This window comes from Trichosurus vulpecula, chromosome 4 (genome assembly GCF_011100635.1).
Source record: "Trichosurus vulpecula isolate mTriVul1 chromosome 4, mTriVul1.pri, whole genome shotgun sequence".
Lineage (NCBI taxonomy): Eukaryota > Metazoa > Chordata > Mammalia > Diprotodontia > Phalangeridae > Trichosurus > Trichosurus vulpecula.
The window spans coordinates 334,959,340-334,974,821 of record NC_050576.1 but is presented as its reverse complement, the minus strand read 5'-3'; positions in this window follow the sequence as shown (position 1 = coordinate 334,974,821).

Sequence of the window (15,482 nt, the reverse complement as noted above, 5' to 3'; positions counted from 1 at the left end):
TCTGACTATTGAGGAAGTTTTATCCCTCTATTTTCCCAAAGATAGCAAATGTTTTCCTCTCCTAACAGAATGTGAGTTCCTTGAGCGCAGGGATTATTTCTATGTCTATATACCCCCATCACCAATCATAGTGCTTGGACTATAGTAGGTATTTAATAAATTCTCATTGATCACTTACTTCGTAGAATCCATCTCTGAACCATTTTAGCTTCCTTTTCCCCTTTCTCAGAAGAGATGTTCCTCCTTTCCAAGGCTAACCCTTCCAACTGTTTTGTCCATTCTTTCTTGTCTACCTACTAGCCTGAATGCTCTATTCAGGCCAAGTAGTTAGCACAGTGCCTTAAATGTAGTAAAAATTGATGAGTTAAGTCAAGACAAGAAGCATTTATTAAGCACTTACTATGTGCTAATCACTATGATAAGTGCTGAGAATACAAATAGAAACAAAAATAAAGATCATCCCTTGTCTAAGGGAGCTTTTATTCTCTTGAGACAACACAACACATAAAAAGAAGTTGAAAAGATGGGAAGGGGGAAAAGGCATTTGCTTTGGGTTATGGAAGAGAAAGAAGTCTGGAGAGTCAAGAGCAGAGCCCAGATAGGAAGGAAGGAAGGAATGTGACTAGAGTAGTCCATGTTCTGAGAGATTTCAAGAGGACCAGTCAGAGGAAGGCCAGAGAGATTTTGACAGTGGGGGAAAGGCTAGTGGAGAATGATGGTGAAGGCCTCTTCTTCCAAGGTAACATGATGGAGAAAAAGTCCAAAGAATCAGGAGCAGAGCCCAGGGAGGCCTGAAAGAAGACTTCTTGAAGGTATAAGGCTTTGAGTCAGGCCTTAAAGGATGGGTAGGATTTCTACAGGGAAAGAGGGAGAGGGAGAACATTCTAGGGAATGGAGTGAAGAAGGGCAAAGAGACAGAAGATAAGTACCAGATAGCAGAACTAGAGGCAATGGCAGTAATTAAAAGACATTTTTCCTCCGTGTAAGGAAAAACTTTCTAACAATTAGAGCTATTAAAAATGGAATATGCTGACTTTGGAGGTCATCATTCCCCCTTACTTGAGGTCTTCAAGCAAAAGCTGGGTAACAATTCATTGGAAATGAAGCAGAGGGACACTCTTACTTAAGGAATAGATGCCCTCTGGAATCATATAGAATTCTGAGAGTCCGGGTGAACACAGTATGTGTTCAGCAGGCAGAGAATGGTCCATTTTAACTGGGCCATAAAATACAATATAAGGAACGGATGAGTAAGGGATAAAACCAGAAAGCCAAAGTGGCTGCATCTTGCAAAAGGCCTCAAACTCTAAGCAGATTTTGAACTTTCCTAGACAGACAATGGAAAGCCATATAAAGTTTGTTGAGTGGGGGAATGAATGACATAAATCTACATGTAAAAATGATTATTCTGATAGAAGGATGAGAGGCAGATTATAGAAGTTGAGAGGAGAGGATCGTTTAATGACTTTGTGTTATTTTACACTGCATTGTGTCCCCATCAATATCTTGAACGTAATAGGAGCACAAATGCTGCAATGCTTCAAAGATCTGTGATTTTTTTATGAGAAAGAGTAATTCCTACCCATCTCCCAACCTTTTCCCTCCAGGAAGAGAATTTTGTAGCAGGAGCGGGGGGTGGCAAAGGCGGGGAGAGATGCTAAATTTGGACTCAGATTCAAATACCTGTGTGACCTGGGGTGAATCAACACCTCTGGGTCTCAATTTCTGCATTTGTAAAATGAAAATTTGGACTCTACTGCCTTCTAAGGTTGCTTCTAGTTCTAACTCTGTCTGCTTATGGCCCCTCAGTTAATAGTTTTTAAACACTTTTTACCTTGTGGCCAAGTGGGTGATCATATTTAGCCAACAAAGTTCGCTAAGTTGGTCCTCAAAGAGTGAGTATCCAGAATCTGCATGTCCATGATTAAAGCCTTTACAGCTTGGTAGGGCTTGGTAGATTTTGTGTTTTACTGACATTGCCTTTAAGAAGCCAGCATCACCTCCACTCCACACTGAGGCATCGGAGCAGGATTTTCCTAGAGGACCCAGAAAAAATACTCATTGATTCATTGATCTTATTGGTTTCATTCATTCATTGTTTCATTCAACAAGCATTTAAGTTTTTACCATGTGCACAATACTATAAAAGGTCATGTGGGGTATACAGACTCACAAATAACTTTTATCCTTGAAGAGCTTGCAATTTAGCTGGAGAGAGAAGAAAGTACCAGAAGATAAGCACCAGAGGGAAGAAGACAGTAATATGAAGGAAATTTTAAAACTTCCTGAAAAGTGGCAGGACAGAAAATAGCCATTGTATCTATTTCTTCCCAGAGCACAATACTCAATGCAATTTGGTGTTCCTTCAATGTTTATTACTAATAGAATCAATTATGAGCATTATGTTCCTCAGTTTAAATTTCCTTCATTGCCTAAGGCTTCATAGCTTACATGACTAACCATAACACAGACACAGCAACAAGGCCAGAGCTAAAAGAAATCATGGGGAAACAAGAGAAAATCAGGCCTAAAGAAATGCAAAATATTCTGCCTTTCTTGGTGTGTTTCCCATTTGCTTGTTTTTAAATAGGCTCTGGTGGAAGGGGCCTTTTAGACCGTTTTAAATGATGACAAATGGTACGTAGTATTGATACTTAAAGACTTGGGCTGCAGTTTCTTGACATCCAAAAATAGCCTCCCTCATGAGATGCTAAATGAAAATGGTTCTTTCAAAATGGTGTTGTCTGTCGGTTTGAGGGCATTTTAAATTTAGTAGCCGTAGTCTTCTGGCTTGCCATCAGTGAGACTGTTTGACATAATGTGACTGCCATCATTTTCCCACACTGCTTGACTGCTTGACATGGAATAACCTCCAAGACAGTATGGCCATAGTAGGGGAAGAAACAGCATCCTTGGAGTAAGATTACTTGAGTTTGAGTAGCTTTAGTATTAATAAACACAAACAAGTCATTTAATTTTTCTCATTTTCCTTATCTGCAAAATCAAGGTAATAATTCTTATATTCCCTGCCCCAGAAAATTGTAATAAAAACTCTTGGTAAACCTTAAAACATAAAAAACTAGATTGTCAGCTTTAGTGGCAGGAAGACCTGGGTTCCAGTCCCACCTCTGACACAAACTTGCTATATGACAGTGGCCAGCCATTTAACTTCTCTATGCAATACCATACACAAAGAAGTTTCAGAGAAGGAGCCAATCTGCTTTGGTAGAGAGTTTCCTCACCCAGGAAGGAGTTCCCTATACTAATGAGATCACAGTTATCCTTATTATTATTCTGGGACTCCGTCTCTTTCTCAGGCAGACAGATGACTGGGAAGGAGCTGCCCTGAAACAATATCACATGTATGAAAAAGTGAATGTCCTTGGCATGCTGGCAGCCCTGTCTAGAGATACTCAATAACCTTTTCTCTTTTACATTCTCTGTGGAAATGGCTTCTAGGATTCAGGCTGGGGGCCAAAAGGAAGGAAAGCTCCTAAAATAGAATAGCGAGAATCCGTGAGAACTGAATACAATTCAACAAGCATTTATTAAGCTACTACACTATGTGCCAGATGTTATGCTAGGTGCTAGAGACACTAAGACAAGAATGAAATAGTCCTTGACCTCTTGGAGCTTGTCCTCTCTTGGAGAAACCTCATGTTGACTCTTAAGTGTCCTAAGGCCCACTTTCTTGAAGAAGTACTTGGAAACTGCAAATTAAAGCAACTCCGAATTTCTACCGCACACCCACCAGATTGGAAAAGTTGACAAAAAAGGAAAATGACAAATGTTGAAAGGACTGTAGGAAAATAGGCACATTAATGCATTGTTGGTGGAGTTGTGAATTGGTCCAGCCATTCTGGTAAGCAATTTGGAATGATACTCCAAAAGTTACTAACTAGGGCAACTCCTTTGACCCAAAGAGATGAGAGAAGAAAAATACTCATGGGTAGAAAAATATTTTTATGGTGGCAGCAGACTGGAAATTAAGAGAGGGTCCCCATCAATTGGGAAATGGTTGAACAAATTGTAGTATATGAATACAATGGAATGCTATGATGCCATAAGAAATAATGAAGGAGGGAGTTTCAGAGAAATCTAGAAAGAGTTGTCTGGACTGATGCAGAACGAACTGAGCAGAACAGGAGAACAAATTAGGCTATAATGATATTATAAAAACAACATAGAAAGAATCTTTGCTGGCATCTTTCCTACTCTCCTCTGCAGTGACCTACCATGATCAGATTCTCCTTAGAGGGAGGGAGTGGTTGTGAAAGGGAGGGAAGGGAAAAGGAATAAGCATTTTTGATTAAGCACTTACTGTGTGCCAGACACTGTGCTAAGAGCTTTACAAATATTATCTACCTGGGAGGGAGATGTTTATTGTCCTTACAATATTACAATTGAGAAAACTAAAACACACAATGGGTAAGTGACTTACCCAGGTTTATATGGCCTAAAAGTATCTGAGCCCACATTTGAATTTAGGTGTCCCTGACTCCAGCCTGTATCCACTGTATCTATTGTACCACTCAGGTACCTCAAAGAGGTGATGGACTAAATATGGAGAACGAGACACATATATTTTTTCCACTTTCTCATTGTGGGAATTTGTTTCGCTTTACTATGTGTATCTGTTAAAAAAAATACAAAAGGTTTGTTTTTTTTTTCCAGTGGGGGGAGAGATAGGAAGGAAAGAAAACATAAACTGGTAAATTTAAAAAATTTAAGCTGTCATTCAAAAAAAAAAGAACTAAAGAACAACTCAGATTGTTGGAGGAATAGTCCAACCCAATTGGCTAGGCCATCCCAATTATAATAAAAATGAAAATGCTAAGAGAATAATATTTTAAAAATCAAAGTATCCAAAATATCTAGGATCAAGGTATCTAGGTGGTAAGTGGTACTGTTACAAAAAATATACCTGTCATTTTTCAGTCCCACCTAAGGTCCCATAAACTCACTAAGTTACATCCCCAAATGTTTCCACCTAGTTTATTTTGCAAGGCAGACAGGTGAAAAGCTCAGAAAAAAAATTAGGGTCAAATGAAAAGAGTATAGATTGTGAAACCCTTGCCTCAGGTAGGCACAACCATTTATTGGTTATAAACACATAAACATTTCTCTTTCTCCAATAGAGAGCAGTAGAGAGAGGAGAGGATGATTATTATCATAGTATCACAGCCTTTGATATAGAAAAGACTTATGAGGCCATTTAGACCAACTTCTTCATTTTTTAGTTGAGGAAACTGAGGTCCAGAGAAATTACCCGACTTGCCCAGTTTCACGCAGGTAAGAAGCAGAGCTGGAATTTGAATCCAGGTCTCTTTTGACTCTAGTATCCAAATATTTTCCACTGCAAAGTCAACAATATGGGCAGAGACAATGAACGTTTTGTAGCCATGCAGAATTCTTTCCAGCTGAAGGCATTTTGAAAAATATTGTTAAAGCAACCTGGAGCGTGTACTTATTAGAAGAGAATCTCACTGGTTCCACTCTGACCCTTTCTATACCATCACTTCTCCAAATCCAGGAAGAGAGACATTCCCTTGCCTAACCCAGGAACTGGGTCTTCACTCTACCATGACCAAACAAAGGGATTAGTCCTAGCCTAGACCCTAGCATGTACTACTTTCCTGCCTTCTGTGGCTGGCACTTTACCCTCCTCTTCTCTCTCTCTCTGTCTCTGTCCTTCTGTCTCTCTTTGTCTCTTCCTCTCTGTCTCTGTCTGTCTTTCTGTCTCTCTCTGTCTCTGTCTCTCTCTCTCTCTGTCTCTCTCCATCTCTCTCTCTGTCTCTCTGTATCTGTCTCTCTCTGTCTCTGTCTCTCTCTCTGTCTCTTTCTCTCCCTCTCTCTCTGTCTCTCTGTCTCTCTCTCTCTGTCTCTCTCTCTCTCTGTCTCTCTCTCTGTCTCTCTCTCTCTCTCTCCCTCTCCCCCCCCTTTCTCTCTCTCTCTCTCTCTCTCTCTCTCTCTCTCTCTCTCTCTCTCTCTCTCTCTCTCTCTCTGTCTCTCTCTCTCTCTCCCCCTCTCACTCTCTCTCTCCCCCTCTCTCACTCTCTCTCTCCCCTTTTCCCTGACCCTTCTGCATGTCTGTCTCCTCTCTATGACTGACCTCTCTCCATCAGTCATCTGGAGTAGGGGGTAAGAGGTTCTCCTCAGCCTCCTAGTCAGAAGGAAACTTTTATGGGGAGATAGACAGGGCTATATGAGGACTTTCTATGGCTCAGTTAGTGTCTCCTTAACTTAAAAAATGTCCCTGCCAGGTAATGCCCTCATTCTATTCTGTAAGAAATTACCACTTCAGAGATGAAACTCCCACTTTAAGCCAACATCCCCCTGCCCCGCACCTCTTATGCCATTGATCTTAAACTCCAGGCTTACTGGCATCCAGTGTCTTCCATGTAGGAGAATGTCCCAACCAAGATTTTAGAATGCTTGCTGGAGCTTAGGTCCACCCAAGATACTTTACCCCATGTCTTTATTCCCCTAAATGAATTTCTTCCCATAGAAAGGGAAAGTACCTTCTTTTGAGCAAAGCTGGTAATGGGAACTGAACAAGCTCTTTCCCTCTTCTGCCAATCTGTGTAGGTTAGAGAACAAATTCCTACTGTTTGTCAAGTTTCTGTGAATTAAAAAAAAACAGGCTTCCCAGACTTTCAGGTACAAACCTCAGAAGTCGGCATAGAAAAACATCCCAGCACAAAAAGGCATTCAATTCTCTTAGAAACACTGCTCTTATTAAAAGCATAAACACTAGGTACAGAAAGTTCGGTAATCCTTTTCCTAAGGGCAATGATTGGGGTGGTTTTTTTCTTCTTCTGCATTACAGAATTAAATGGTGGAGCTTTTATTTGAGGCTGAAAATAACATCCTGCCTGTTCAGAGATGCAAGAAACCCCAAGCCAAGACTGTCGACTGGCCTTTCATGAGACGCTGTAGTCAAAGGGCTCGTGTCTACATGTTGTACCTGTGTTTCTCAGGCCCCTATTTCTCTGATCTATATAGCAAGATCAACTTCAACTCTCAATTCTACTGAAACTCTGCTGGTGTTCTTCCCACTCTCCTCATATTATCTCTTCCCTGACACCATTGTTACCTCCAATTTACCCCACATGTATCTTGTACTTACATGGTTTACATGTTTTCTCCTCCATTAAAAGGTTACTTCCTTGAAGATAGGGATTTTTTTTTTATTTATTTGTAACCCTAGTGCTTAGCACAGAACCTAACATATAAGAGTTTGTTGTTTAGTCGTTTTCAACTCTTTGTGACTCTATTTGAGGTTTTCTTGACAAAGATACTGGAGTGGTTTGCCATTTCCTTCTCCAACTCATTTTACAGATGAGGAAACTGAGGCAAATAGGGCTAAGTGACTTGACCAGGGTCACACAGCTAGTAAGTACATGAGGCCAGATTTGAACTCAGATCTTCTGACTTTAGGGCTAGCACTTTTTCTGCTGTGCCAGCTAGCAGCTCCAACACATAAGAAGGGCTTAGTAAATATTTGCTGACTTGACTTAACTTGACCAATGATCAGTCTAGCCACATTTGAGCCTTTTCAAGGAAAGTGGAAGTCTAATTTAGTGGAATGGCCTTTCTGTGTCAGGGAGCACATCACTCCTATGTGTTCCAAGCAGAACAGACACTGCAGAGTAAGACAGAGAAAGTATGTATTTTTTGCTGGGCGCTTTGTTCACCAGGAGTACAGTCTGTGCATGCAATCATTATTGATTGTGTTGTTTCCTCCTAGGCTATGGAGATGAGGAGCAGGGGAAGGGGAGGGTAAGAAAGGGATAGAAAACCATTCAAATGTGGGAAATCAGTCATAAAAGGCTAAGGGACTTGTGCTGGGTCGGTGAGTCAGAGTGGCACATGGACTAGACCACACATCCAGTTCTTGGTTTCTATTTCTCTCCGTTCCAGAGGATCCAGCAAAACCAGTCTGGTTGCTGTTCCCCAAGCACATCACGTACTTTTCCATCTCCATACTTCGGCTCATACTATTCCCTATACCTGGAAGACTAGCCTCTTCCTTCCTTCTCCCAACTTCTTTAAGACTCTGCTCATTGAAACCCTACTCATCCTTTAAGATGCAGCTCAAATGCTGTCTTCTCCATTCATTCTTCCCTGATTGTTCCCTCTCCCCTTCCCCATCTCCCTCTTGGAGGTAACCCTTCCTTCACAAGGTCTCATAGTGCTCAAACAACCCTTCTTTGGCAGGTAGGTGGTGCAGTGGTTAGAGGGCTGGAGAGAGGAATACTCTTCTCCCTGAGTTCAAATCTGCCTTCAGACACTTACTAACTGTGTGACCTTGGGCAAGTCACTTAACCCTGTTTGCCTCAGTTCTTCATCTGTAAAATGATCTGAAGAAGGAAATGGCAAACTACCCCAGGATCTCTGCCAAGAAAACCCCAAATGGGTCACAAAGAATTGGAAACAATTGAAAAAAATGAACAACCCCACCTTTTTAGCTTTGCAACCTTTGTATTATAATCATTTGTATATGGCCCTTTTAATTTTAATGGGCTCTCCTTGAAGATTAAATGGGAATCTTGCTTGCCCTTGGGATGGATTTTAATGAATGTTTGGATTATTAAAGCTGTTTAAGCTTCTCTTCTCTCAGAAAGAAAAGCAGATCAAGTGTTACAGACTGTCTACTGATGGCAATAATAATCATTATAGTTATAGGGCTAACATTTATACATGTGCCAGGCATTGTGCTAAGCACTATACAAATATTATCGCATTTTACCCTCACAATAACCCTCAAAGATAGGTACTATTATTATCCTATTTTATAATTGAGGAAACTGAGGCAAATAGAGGTTAAGTGACTTGCCCAGGGTCATATAGCTAGGAAGTGTCTGAGGTCACATTACAACTCAGATCTTCCTGACTCCAGGCCTGATGCTCTGGCCACTGTGTCACCTAGCTGCCCTAATAGAATGTGATCTGTATCCCTCCTTGATATATCTTCTTTTTTGTTGTTCCTTTTTATATATATAATATGCAGATTTGGCAGAATTTAAACCCTTTGAGACCATGGATTATCTCATTTTTGTGTTAGAAACCCAAAGCTTAGCTAGCTAGGCAGATGGTGGGTATTTAACCAATGCTGATTGACTGATAATACATATCTTATTTTCCCTTACCAGGCTATAAGTGCCTTAAGGGCAGGGATCTTGTCTTTCTTATTTATCTTTATATTCCCCTTCAAAGACTGCCAAAGTGCACTAAAGATAGCAAAACCTAAAAAAAATGTGGAATTGAAATGAATTTAGTTCTCTTACCTCCCAGTAACTTGGGATCTTGCCTTTGATATTTTAGCTTTAGGAGTAAGTGCTTTCCCTTGAGTGTGAAGTGAGAAGGTAGGCTGCATAGAGGAACCCACTTTTCTTCCCCTAACCAATGTATAGTCTTTCAACTTTCATAAGGAACTACAACTCTCTTTTTATATTTTTGTGATGAAGCTATCAGTGCACAGGTAGCACCCAGAGTCTGATCAATTTTCCATATTTGCCGGAGATTTCAATTACCAACAAATGGAGAATGGATTATAACATGGCAAGTAAGGTCAATTTATTATTCAAAACCCGAGTCACTGAGATAAGTACTGTTTAGTTACTTATTTATCCATTTAATACATTGAATTTTTTGAATGTCTAAGGTACTATGAAGTAATGGAAAGAGGGTTGAAACTACTCCTAGGTCACCCCTCACATCTCACTGCTCACATAAAGGCTGTAAAACTGTAAGTTTCATAAGTTGCATCAAATCAGTGGAGGGCATTTACACATTAGGAGTTCTCTGTGCTGATGAAATCACAGATTCAAATTTTAAAAGTTGAATGCCTACTAATACACTCAAGACTATACTTACCAAGGTGTGAGAGGCAAAAAAAAAATCTGACAGCAAGGAATATAGTGTCAATGTATGAGTGTGTGTATGCACATGTGTGTGTGTATACACACATATTTACGTGGATATGAATATCTGATGTTGCTATTACATTATATCAACTGTATTCAACTCTTCAGGACCCCATTTAGGATGTTCTTGGCAAAGATACTGAAGTAGTTTGAGACTTCCTTCTCCAGCTCATTTTATAGATGAGGAAACGGAGGGAAACAAGGTTAAGTAACTTGGCCAGAGCCATACAGCTAGTAAGTGTTTGAGGCCAGATTCGAGCTCAGAAAGATGTCTTCCTTACTCTATGCCTGGTGCTATCCATTGGGCCACCTAGCTGCCCCCTGGATATAAATATCTACATATGTATAAAGTTTATATATGTAATTAACATAAACAAAACTTTCATATGTGACAAAAGGTTTGATTATAAAACAAAACAATAATACAAGATAACATCTGAATAAATGACCAAGAATAGATAATAAGTTTTCTGAATTTAGAGGAGGGAAAGACCAGTATCAACTAGCATTTTCATGGAGGAGTTTGGATTTGAGCTAAGTTTGGAGGGTAGGTAATATTTGGATAGGAATAGGGAAATAAAAGGGCCAACCAGGTGGCAGAAAGAGCATAAGTAAAAATATGGACGCTGAAATGATGTGGTTGATTTGATATTTTATTTGGGGCTTCTTTTTTAAAAAAAATTGCTATGTATCATATTTAGAGCAATGGAATGACAAATCTTTTAATGGCAAATCTTTTCCCTGTAATGTCATATCACCAAAGCAAAAATATAAGAACAAATGGGGATTAAGGAAGTGATTAAGGTAGTTTATGAAGTAATGAGTAGAAGGGCTAGGCATGCAGCAAAGTGTTATGATAAACTGGCTTTCTTGCCTGGGAGGTGGAACCACCTGTCAAAAAAAAAAATCCATTCTCTTAGCAGATCAACAATTCAATGGATATACTCACTAAAGAAACTCTCCAACATATATGGAACTCGACTTGTTGATGATAAAGAGGGCTGGCAATGTCAATGACAGCTTATCCCTAGAAGATTCACAAAAGGATGAAGACAAGTTGGAGTTTGAACACAGAAAATGATTTTCTCCTAAAGATCGTGGGATGCTGTGGAGAGAATGTTTTAGTGAATATTTAGATAAGTACAGAAGTCATTTTTGGAAACTAAGTTTGGGAATTAAGGAGAAAGACTAGGGGAAAAGAGATGAAAACAGAGGGGGAAAAAACAGCAAAAGGAAGGGTGGGGAAGTGTAAGCAAAGGCAAATCTGGATGAAGATAAGCAAATGGTCATAGGGTTCAGCCTAAATCCATATTTCACAAAGGACTTAAAAAGATGATAGCTCCCATCTGGTCTCATTTCCCCAACTGATAATCAGAGCAGTATAGGGAGGGAGACATTGCAGTAGTTTTAAAATGATACATTTAACACAACATATTAAAGCAGAGCTATCCTTAGTATTTTTTAATAGAGCTGAATTATTAGTCTTTTAAATGTAGCTCTGTTCATTACAGTTATAGGATATTTATAACTAAGAAGATAATGAATTGGCAAAACTTTATAACTTGAACTTGTACCTAGATGCCGTAAGGATTTTCCATTCCTAGAATTTCTGAAGGAACATTGGAAGGTAGGTGCAAAGCTATTTTGATTATATTATAAAAAATGATGCACAGAAAGGAATTTTTATAATTGGCACCATTTTAGCTTGAGAAATTTCTTTGCTCTTTGTGTACCATACTTTCCTGTAAAACCCAAGAGTTAAAGAGAGGTCATTCTCGAAGCCAAAAGATCACAGCCTACTTCTGTGAGATGTTGGCCTTCTACCCTCAAATACTTAGGAAACACATTAGACTTGAAATTAGCCCTCCCACATTGAAAAGAATGATTCAGATCTCACCAGCTGCAACCAAACTTTCCTTCATCTTGACTTTTGTATCTTTCATGACAACCAAAGTCTAAAACTTTGGAAATATAGTATCAACGTGAGTAATATCAATGTTTTTAAGTTTTACCTCACTTTCTCGCCCAGGTGCAAGACCAGGTGGTGGCACTTTCTAGTCTTTGAGCTCATTGAGATTGCTTGGAAACGAAGAGAAGCCCCTATCTAGATGTAAAAAGCTCACTTGCCCCCAAATATAGAAATGTATGCAGCATATTAGTTGTCAAGGAAGGTTCTCTTAAAGACCATGTTGCTAGGTGGTTGATAAATAAAAACAAAGCAGATTGACTGCAGATTGAACCAAGTTTGAACATGACTTTTTTGGACTGGGAAATAAATAAAATACCAGTTAGTGAGGTAAGAGGAAAGAGATTAAACATGTGAGGTTTATTTGCATTTTTTTTAGAAGTAATTACACAAAGACAGGTGCAGTAAGAACTCACTGGTCTAGAAAATAGAAGATCAGGAAGAAGAAAGGAAGTTTGTTTTTAGGTGGGGCTGAAATCATGGTGTTAACCCTGTGACACAACTAAGCATGTACTCATTCATCTGCAAAGATTATTCCTTGGATGAGCCTTAAGTCCTGAGTTAAAGATACAGCTTTTTTGTAAGAACATTGTGCTTTGGAAGGCAAATTGGATTTTTTGCTGTTGTCTACATGGTACCAAAAATGTGGATCTATTAATAAATCACTGCTTGGGTAACTATGCATTAAAAGGTGAGAAAATCTACACTAGCAGGCACATTAAACCCTAAGCAATAATGCTGCTCCCTTCAATCACTCAATCTGCCCTTCCAACCTTGTTTCTTATTCCTACCCTACTCAAACCCTTTGCTCCAACCAACTGTTCTATTTATAGTCTTCCAATCATGTTTCCCCCTTTTCACCTTTGCTTGGATTTGTTCTAAAAGGACCTCCTATTCTTCTTCCTCCTCCTCCTCTTTATCTTCCCTGTCTTCCTCCTTTCCGCATGAAGCAAACTAATCCTTTATGGCCCAGCTCAAGTCCAAACTCTTCCATGAAGACTTTCCTCATAACCTCAGTGACCGATGATTTCTTTCTTCACAGAACTCCTAGAGCACTGTTGTCTGGACCACTTTTTTGGCGCTTGTACTATACTGTCTTGTCCTGCCTATTTTTTTTTTGCCTCATCAATCATTATAAAATCTTTGAAGGCAGGAGCATGTCTTATACTATTATTTTTATCTGTCACAAAGACTAGAGTAGGCCTGGATATAATAAACATTTAGGTCAGCAAACAATAATTTTTGTAAAATCTATTAAGTGCCTATAGAGTTAGGTACTTATTGATATAAAAAGATAAATATGAAATTATCTTTACCCCAAAGTGTATAATTTAATAAAAGACGTAACATGCTATAACATATGCTATGCCTATAATTCTAAATAGGAGCTAAGTGCCTTAAAGAGATATAAAGTACTACGAGAATTTTAAAGTAGACAGATATTGTCTCACTTTTATATTTGTATCCCTAGTGCCTAGCAGAGTGCTTGGCATATATTAAGTTTGCAATAAATACTTTTTCATTCATTTATTCCAAGAGCAGGGCACATCATGAGCAAAATTACAAAAGCAGAAAAACGTGAGATACGTTTGCGAAATGGTGAAAGGTTCAGTTTGGATAAAAAGTAGGGTCTATAATGGGAACAATGTGAAATATGGCTAAGAAGCCTGATTCTCCATATCCTTGAATGCCTGACTAAGAGGGGAAGGAAAAGGAGAAGGAAAGGAAATTAAGATAAATATCATCTACCCTACCTCCCAATGATTTCAGAGTGATTAGGAACCACTTATCAGATGTCTCCAATTGGCATTGTACTAGGCACTTTTTACAAATATATTCTCATTTGATCCTTACAATAACCCTGAGAAGCTGGTGCTATTAATTTCCTTGTTTTACAGTAGGAAAATCTAAGGCAAACCTAGGTTAAATGACTTGCCCAATGCCACGTAACTAGTACATGTCTGAGGCTAGATTTGAACTCAGGATTTCTTAATTCCAGGCTCTATCCACCAGGCTACCAGCCGACTCATTGCCATTTTCATTGGGTAGACAATATGTACCCACTAAAGGGTTTTGAGTAATGGAATGGGATGATCAGAGCTTTGCATTAGGAAGATTAATTTGGCAGCAGGGTATAGGATGAATTGCAGCAAGGAAAGGCAGAAGACAAAAAGACTCTTTAAGAGGCTATTGTAATAGTGGAGATGGGAGTTAAAGAGGGACTGAGCTATAATAGTGGCTGTAGTCATCTGTGGTTTGTCAAAGAGGACCATGACATCAGGAAGATAATGCCATAACTTGCAATTGAGTCAGATTTAAGTGAAGGAGTGCTGTGCAAAGTCACAAGCCTTACTTTCTCCTCCAGAGCCATCTGGTTCCAGTGGATATAGATCAGGAGATGACCCAGGATGCAGTGGGAGACCTTGGCTTTTCTAAGCTAAGGTCTTTCTGAGTTCTTATTTTGAGTGAGGCAATACCTGTGCAGTGATTTGGCCTGTTTAAGAAGTGAATCAGGGGATGGCCCCTTTAACCAAAAAGTGAAAGAGAGAAAGAAAGAGAAGAAGAAAGAAAGGGAGAAAGAGAGGAAGAAAGGAAGGAAGGAAGGAAGGAAGGAAGGAAGGAAGGAAGGAAGGAAGGAAGGAAGGAGGAAGGAAGAAGGAAGGAAGGAAGGAAGGAAGGAAGGAAGGAAGGAAGGAAGGAAGGAAAAGAAACAAAGAAAGAGAAAGAAAGAAAGAAAGAAAGAGAAAGAAAGAGAGAGAGAGAGAGAAAGAAAGAAAGAAAGAAAGAAAGGAAGGAAGGAAGGAAGGAAGGAAGGAAGGAAGGAAGGAAGGAAGGAAGGAAGGAAGGAAGGAAGGAAGGAAGGAAGGAAGGAAAGAAAAAGATCAAACTGGGAGGGGAAGACCTTCAGGGTTGTAGTAGGGATGTAAGGAAGGGGGATAGAGGTGAAAGATACTATAGAAGTAAAATCAGAAGGACTTGGTAACTGATTGGATTTAAGAGGGATTTGGGAGAGTTAGGATACATGGATGTCAACCATGATTATGAATATGTGTAACTTGGAGGATGGTAGAAATGGGTTGATTAATTGGTTGACAATATGAGGTCATAGCAGAGACCCTTCCTAGCCAGCAATCTTTTTCAGCTGATTAGGAGAGAGTCTCTGTCCATGCTCAAGCTGCACTCCCCATATGATCACAGCATGATTAGGAAACTTGTAACAATCTACAGCTTCACGCAGACCTCTCTACCTCCAAATGACTTTGGAGAGGTCAGGAATCAGATCTCTACACTTGGAAAATGAAAGTAGTTTTCCCTCTCCTGCCCATGGTTGAGCAAGTTGTAAATTGGAATGGCTTATGTGCTTCTCACCCTCCTAGCTAGAAGCCAAGTTGAAGGGTCCCTTCTACCTATTTAGCTTAAATAAACATTTCATGATCTCTCAACTGCTAGAGCCCTCCATCCAAACTAGGAACTTTGTATTTAACTATTTTGCATTTATATGTATCTATATAATGCATGTACTACCTTTCTATTTATAGCATCCACATTTTTATACATACTTCTTGTCTCCCCCATTAGAATGTAAA